This window comes from Primulina huaijiensis, chromosome 11 (genome assembly GCF_012295235.1).
Source record: "Primulina huaijiensis isolate GDHJ02 chromosome 11, ASM1229523v2, whole genome shotgun sequence".
In the NCBI taxonomy this organism is placed as follows: domain Eukaryota; kingdom Viridiplantae; phylum Streptophyta; class Magnoliopsida; order Lamiales; family Gesneriaceae; genus Primulina; species Primulina huaijiensis.
This window is the reverse complement of record NC_133316.1, coordinates 4,567,373-4,575,129: the sequence shown is the minus strand read 5'-3', so window position 1 is coordinate 4,575,129 and position 7,757 is coordinate 4,567,373. Positions and strand designations below refer to the sequence as shown.

The following is a 7,757-nucleotide window of genomic DNA, read 5'->3' as shown; positions in this document are numbered from 1 at the left end:
AAAGATTGAATTTAAACAAACATCCCTAATCTCATTGTAATAAAAAAATAAAAAATTATCCATTTTATATTAGATGTTATGCATGGACTAACTTGATTTTTTTTTTTGGGTCTGTTTTAGTTATATTTTATCGGAACGTTGACGTGATAAAAAATTTCTGACCAAAATAGTTAGAATTTTAAAAATAATTTTTCAAAATTAAATTTTAAATACTTAATAGATAATAAATTAAAATAATACAACTTAATGGGGAAAAAGTTATTTTTTCCTCGGGCTGTGTTTGCCTCTTGGAAGTTTCATGGGGGTGGAATATGCTATTAGGCAGGCCAGTGGATTGGTTCAAGATTCTATCAAGCATGCTGACGTAAATGCTTCCGCACTATTCATCACTACAGACAAAATCCACAGTCAGTAACAACGTACGATCAAAAAAATCTCAAGTTCTTCTCTTTTTAGAATCTCGAGTTCTTGGTTCCCAAATATAATTGATTTCTTTTTTTGACGAAGAAAACCAAAAGTGAGTGAAAAAGGTGAGGTTGTATGCGTGACAGGAGCGTCGGGGTACATAGCATCGTGGCTGGTCCATTTTTTGCTTGAGGCTGGTTACACTGTTAAGGCCACTTTCTGCAATCTCGGTCAGTCCACTTCTGGACTTGATTTACTGTGTATTTGAGCTGTGTAATCTCTTGGGTTGGACATATTTTGTGCTTTTCAACCTTAATTTGAAAGATATATTTATCGGAAAATGGATTCTATGAGTTTGGTTTGAGATTTTATTGCTTTATTTGCGTTTTATATGGGCTTTATGACTGATACCTGGGAATTGGCACACAAAAAGTGCCATATCCAAATATGTAGCTCTCGTAATATGATACGAGAGACGTGATTGAGGGGTTAGTTTCATGAGTAAAATAGTGGTGCTTAAGAGGCAGCAATCAGAAATAGCTTTAGAAATTTTAGCTGAGTGAGTTCATAATATGCTAAATGTTGAATTCTTCATCTTTCAGATGACACTGATCTGCCGTGGTGCTCCTAGTTTTGGTAATCGTATCCCATTATATAACAATCGTTTTTCGAGAGAGTAGTAGAATAAATCTTGAAGTATAAGAAATGCCCAAGTGTTGAGGAAAAAGTAAGGACCAACGATATAGATCAAGGTATCGATTTCTTGCAGTCAGAGAGTTTTACTTATTGCATTATTATCAAAAACAGATTTTTCTTGCACTTTTTGATTTAGTGGATGAATTATACTTCAACGAGAGATTACTGTGTTTACGATCAGAATGTGTTTCGTGATTCAGATGATCCAAAAAAGGTTGAACATCTATTTAAAAGCGCTCGAAGGAGCAAACGAAAGATTGCAGTTGTTTGAAGCCAACTTGGTGGAGGAGGGTTCGTTTGATTCTGTCATTGATGGCTGTAAAGGCGTCTTTCACACAGCATCACCTGTTTTCATCCAAGTTGAAAATCCTCAGGTTCCTGGCAAAACTATTTTTAATCTATAATTTTTTTTATTAATGTCAATAATATTCATTTATATTTGGGGAATTTGGCGAAAAATCCCTCACCACAAACAATTTTTGGTGCTCAGTCCCCCATCCAGTAAAAATTTGTCTGCACAACCTGAGAGAAAGGGGAAATATTTTTAAACTCCCTCCCCAATTTTCTTATTTTTTCTCTCTTATTATATTATATTTCTTATCCCAAATCTCATTCTCTCTTACACAACCCATTCTCACTTCTCCATTTCCTTTCCCGTCGGCCAAAGAATCCCTAAGCTTCCACCACCTCCTTCAACACTACATTGCACGCAAAACCCATGGTTTAGACGATGATGATTTCAAATGGGGTTACATAAGATAGAAAGATGGAAGAAAACCAAGTGACATCGGCAACCGATTATTTGGAGAATAACGAAAGCAAAGCAAGTGAGTTTCTTCATCTTTTTTTTTCTGCTCGATTTGTCCAGTAATTTAATATTTGTCGGCAGATTTGTTATTGAATTATGTTACTGTCACGATTTTGAGAGTAAATCCGTAGCCACCAAAACCCACTGCGTCGATACCCACGGTGAAGGCAACTGGAAGCAAAAAAAAATTTTGGCTAAAAAATACACAGATTTTCCTGTACGCATGTGACTAAAAGAAAAGAGTTGGAACCATATGAATTCATTTTTCTAAATTTTCATAGTAATTTTGACAAAAAAAAATTGTCCACTTTTGTTTGAAGAAATACATTATTTGTAAAAATATCTTAGTTTTATGATCTCTTCGATAGATATTTATGTACTACTTTTGGTTGTGCATTTTTTAACTTTCATAACTTTGCTAGTACTTGTCATTTTTAGTGGAGATATAATCATGAATTGATAGGTGCGCTTGTTGTTATGCTCTGTAAAGTTGAAATTTTAAGAAATTTGTGGATTTTGATGTGCTTCCCATTTTTCTGTAATTTTGTGGCATTGTTGTTGTGAGAAATGGATTGGAGCAAGATTTATCATATGCGTAGGCGTTTATTTATTTATTTGGACTATTATGATGAATAAGTTTAAAGGTGAATATCCCTGTTGAAGGAGGTTCAAACTATCATACCTTTTTGTTCCATTAATCAATATTATGTAGATGTTGAGATTGTCAATTTTTTTAGAATGGATTAGCTAATTGGAGAGAAGCAAAGGTGGGAAAAGTAATTATTTTTGTTGTTTCTGCTGAGGTCACTTGTGGCATAATGATAGAAGGGTTAGCAGGATGGACTTATCGGCAAGTTGCATGTTAAATCTGTATAATGTTTCTATTTGATTATAATTTATTTTTTCTGCTTACGTATTTGGTTTTTTGGGTCTATTATTAATTTTCGTTCGTATGGTTGCGATATATATTAATGTTATATTTTTCCATTGAAAATGCTTGAGATTGACCGCAATTGTTAAATAAATTATGATTTGTGTGGAGGTAACATTTGCTGATATTTTGTAGTATTGTTGTACGAGAAATTGTTAAAGTCATTGGAGTTTATGAATTTTTAAAGTTCAATTTCTTTTTAAAGTTTGAAATTAATTGTAGTTGTTTTATGAACTTATTGTTTATGATGAAATGGTAGGTCGTACAATCATCCCTTTGGTCAGTCATATACAAGCAAATGCATGTTTTTTTTCTTCTTTGTGACAACAAGCAAGTGTTTGTCGTCAATTTTAATATGCTTTGCATTGTTTTTGTTTGTCTTAATTTTTTTATGTTATTAATTTTGATGGTACGTGTTGTTTGGAATTATTTTAGAATTTTACGTTTTTTTTAATTTGCTATATTAATATATTTAAATTTTGTTTTGTTTTGTGCAGAAATGATTTAAAAAAATGTCGATGATAATGAGGCTCATATGCAGAGCGGAAAAGATGCAATGTCGCGATGTTCTTCTACTTATTTTAGAAAAGTAATGAACAAGCTTGAACCAAAACTCAATGAGAGACAACGAGCAAGGATCATTAGTACTCCTTTTGGTAAATGGTTGAAGATGCCTAAACTCTTCACCTACAGTACCGGAGTTGATGTGATATTAAAGAGCTTCAACAGTGACTCCTCATCTTTTGTCTTTGGGAAGGGCATTGTCGTCCCTTTCACATCATTCGAGTTTTCTATCGTCCTTGGTCTACCTCATGGGGGCCAACCTGTAAACAAAGATCTCAGAACAAAGTCAAACTTTTTATCACGTTATTTTGTAGGGAAGCTTAGCAAAGCCACGAGGAAGACGATTTATGAAAATCTCTTATTATTAGCTGAATCAGATGATGAATCGCAATTGGATGATTTTGTTAGAATGTTTATTTTGTTTGCGTTGAATTGAATAGTATTTCCGCTAAGTACCTATTTGACACCCCGGTTTGTATTTTCATACATTGATGATTTGCCCAATTTTTTGGATATTAATGGGGAGACGCTGTTCATAGATTTCTATGCGATAAAATTTCTGCACATATTGGGAATTCGGAACGAGTAATAGGAAGGAAAACATACTTGGATGGTTGTGTTGTCGGGATGATGGTGAGTTTTTATTATTTTTTCTAACTAATATTATATTATAACATTTGTATATTTATTTATGTAGGCTTGGGTGTACGAAAAAATTCCTTTCTTAGGAGTTGTATTCGGATCTCCACGTACATATCCACGTTTGTTTAAGTTGGGTGAAAGTAAGATCCTGATAAAAGTTGAAGACGCGGAGACTTTGCTAAAAAGAATTACTCATACGAAGGTATTTTGTTTTAAGAATATTTTTTAGTATAGCAAATGTGACAATTTTTTTTTATTTCTAAAAGGTGTTCGAAATCATTCTATTTAGTGATGAATTGGAGTTATTTGGTAATAGACAGAAAAATGTAAAGGTAAATAAATAAATTCACCAAATTTATTTTATGATTTATTGAGAATTGGTGTTGATTTTTTTAGGTGTTAAATTTTCAGATGTAATCTAAAATGAAGGATGAGAAAACAACATGCAAAATTAGGAGATTGGAAAAACTTGTGGAAGACCAAATCCATGAGATTCAAATCCTCAAACAAATGTGTTGTCAAAGTAATGAAAATATGACAAAGGATGTTGGTGGTGGTCGGGTAGATGTTAAACTTGATGAGGGAAAAAATGATGATAAGAATGTTTCTTTTGAAGATTTTGACACAGATTTAGGTGGATACAATGAAGTACATGATGTTGATGTTGTCACAGATTTGATTAAATTTGATTATGTTGGTTTTATTAAGTTGGATATGAAATTAAATAAGGTTCGCATCGAGGATTCTTCGAGAGTGGTAGTAGATAAAAGAGATGATGGTAATGGTGTCATTAGTTCGCAAGAGGACAAGATCAACAATGTTATATGTTCAATTGTGAAGAATGTAATGACAAGAACTGATCGTGTGAAAAAGAGAAATCCAAATGTGTTCGTCACTCCTCCAAGTTCCACCCCAAGACGCAAAACAAAGTCCGATGTAGATGCAAAACGTATCGCGTAATTCCATATCCAACTTAGTAAAATCAATATCCTCACATTTAATCAAATATGTCACGACATCAACATGATGTACTTCATTGTATCCACCTAAATCTGTGTCAAAATTTTCAAAAGAAACATTCTTATTATAATTTTTTCCCTCATCAAGTTTAACATCTACCCGACCACCACCATCTTTTGTCATATTTTCATTACTTTGAGAACACATTTGTCTGAGTATTTGAATATCATGGAATTGGTCTTCCACAAGTTTTTCCAATCTCCTAATTTTGTATGTTGTTTCCTCATCCTTCATTTTAGATGACATCTGAAAATTTAACACCTAAAAAAATCAACACCAATTCTCAATAAATCATAAAATAAATTTGGTGAATTTATTTGTTTATCTTTACATTTCTCCGTCTATGACCAAATAACTCCAATTCATCACCAAATGGAATGATTTTGAACACCTTTTAGAAATAAAAAAAAAAAAAATTTGTCACCTTTGCTATACTAAAAAATATTCTTAAAATAAAATACCTTTGTATGAGTAATTCTTTTTAGAAAAGTCTCTGCGTCTTCAATTTTTATCGGGATCTTTCTTTCACCCCACTTAAACAAACGTGAATATGTACGTGGAGATCCGAATACAACTCCTAAGGAAGGAATTTTTTCGTACACCCAAGCCTACATAAATAAAGATACAAATGTTATAATATAATATTAGTTAGAAAAAATAATAAAAACTCACCATCATCCCAACAACACAACCATCCAAGTATGTTTTCCTTCCTATTGCTCCTTCTGAATTCTCAATAAGTGCAGAAATTTTATCGCATAGAAATCTATGGGCAACATCTCTCCATGAATATCCAAAAAAATTGGGCAAATCATCAATGTATCAAAAAACAAACCGGGGTGTCAAATAGGTAATTAGCGGAAATACTATGCAATTCAACGCAAACAAAATAAACATTCTAACAAAATCATCCAATTGCGATTCATCATCTGATTCAGCTAATAATAAGAGATTTTCAGAAATCGTCTTCCTCATGGCTTTGCTAAGCTTCCCTGCAAAATAACGTGATAAAAAATTTGACTTTGTTCTGAGATCTTGGTTTACCGGTTGGCCCCCATGAGGTAGACCAAGGACGATAGAAAACTCGAATGATGTGAAAGGGACGACAATGCCCTTCCCAAAGACAAAAGATGAGGAGTCACTGTTGAAGCTCTTTAATATCACATCAACTCTGGTACTGTAGGTGAAGAGTTTAGGCATCTTCAACCATTTACCAAAAAGAGTACTAATGATCCTTGCTCGTTGCCTCTCATTGAGTTTTGGTTCAAGCTTGTTCATTATTTTACTAAAATAAGTAGAAGAACATCGTGACATTGCATATTTTCCGCTCTGCATATGAGCCTCATTATCGACATTTTTTTTAATCATTTCTGCACAAAACAAAACAAAATTTAAATATATTAATATAACAAATTAAAAAAAACGTAAACTTCTAAAATAATTCCAAACAACACGTACTATCAAAATTAATAACATAAAAAAATTAAGACAAGCAAAACAATGCAAAGCATATTAAAATTGACGACAAACACTTGCTTGCTGTCACAAAGAAGAAAAAAAACATGCAAATGCTTGTACATGACTAACCGAAGGGATGATTGTACGACCTACCATTTCATCATAAACAATAAGTTCATAAAACAACTACAATTAATTTCAAACTTTAAAAAAAAAATTGAACTTAAAAAATTCATAAACTCCAATGACTTTAACAATTTTTCGTGCAACAATACCACAAAATATCAGCAAATGTTGCCTCCACATAAATCATAATTTATTTAACAATTGCGGTCAATCTCAAGTATTTTCAATGGAAAAATCTAACATTAATATATATTGCAACCATACGCACAAAAATTAACAATAGACCCACAAAAACGAAACACATAACCAGAAAAATAAATTATAATAAAATAGAAACGTTATACAAATTTAGCATGCAACTTGCCGATAGGTATCCTGCTAACCCTTCTATCATTATGCCACAACTGACCTCAGCAGAAACAGCAAAAATAATTACTTTTCCCACCTTTGCTTCTCTCCAATTAGCTAATCCATTCTAAAAAAATTGACAATCTCAACATCTACATAATATTGATTAATGGAACAAAAAGGTATGAATTATGATAGTTTGAACCTCCTTCAACAAGGATACTCACATTGAAACTTATTCATCATAATAGTCCAAATAAATAAATAAACGCCTACGCATATGCTAAATCTTGCTCCAATCCATTTCTCACAACAACACTGTCATATAATTACATAAAAATGGGAAGCACATCAAAATCCACAAATTTCTTAAAATTTCAACTTTACATAGCATAACAACAAGCGCACCTATCAATTCATGATTATATCTTCACTAAAAATGACAAGTACTAGCAAAGTTATGGAAGTTAAAAAATGCACAACCAAAAGTAGTATATAAACTAAGATATCTTTACAAATAAAGTATTTCTTCAAACAAAACTGGACAATTTTTTTTGTCAAAATTACTATGAAAATTTAGAAAAACGAATTCATATGGTTCCGAACCTTTTCTTTTAGTCACATGCGTATAGGAAGATCTGTGTATTTTTTAGCCAAATTTTTTTTTGCTTCCAATTGCCTTCTCTGTGGGTGTCGACGCAGTGGGTTTTGGTGACGGATTTACTCTCAAAATCGTGACAGTAACATAATTCAATAACA

General features: G+C 32.3%; 1 long non-coding RNA gene across 2 annotated transcripts; it reads left to right on the top strand.

Annotated features, from left to right (window-relative positions):
* Window positions 1-408: 408 nt before the first annotated feature.
* On the top strand, window positions 409-5,013 carry LOC140987307 (uncharacterized). 2 transcript variants are annotated; one of them, XR_012177100.1, is made up of 5 exons: window positions 409-635; window positions 1,302-1,928; window positions 3,338-4,037; window positions 4,102-4,248; window positions 4,458-5,013. It is a non-coding gene; the product is annotated as an uncharacterized lncRNA (long non-coding RNA). The 2 variants fall into 2 exon arrangements; XR_012177099.1 differs by lacking the exon at window positions 4,458-5,013 and having other exon boundaries at window positions 4,102-4,442.
* The last annotated feature ends 2,744 nt before the right edge of the window (window positions 5,014-7,757 follow it).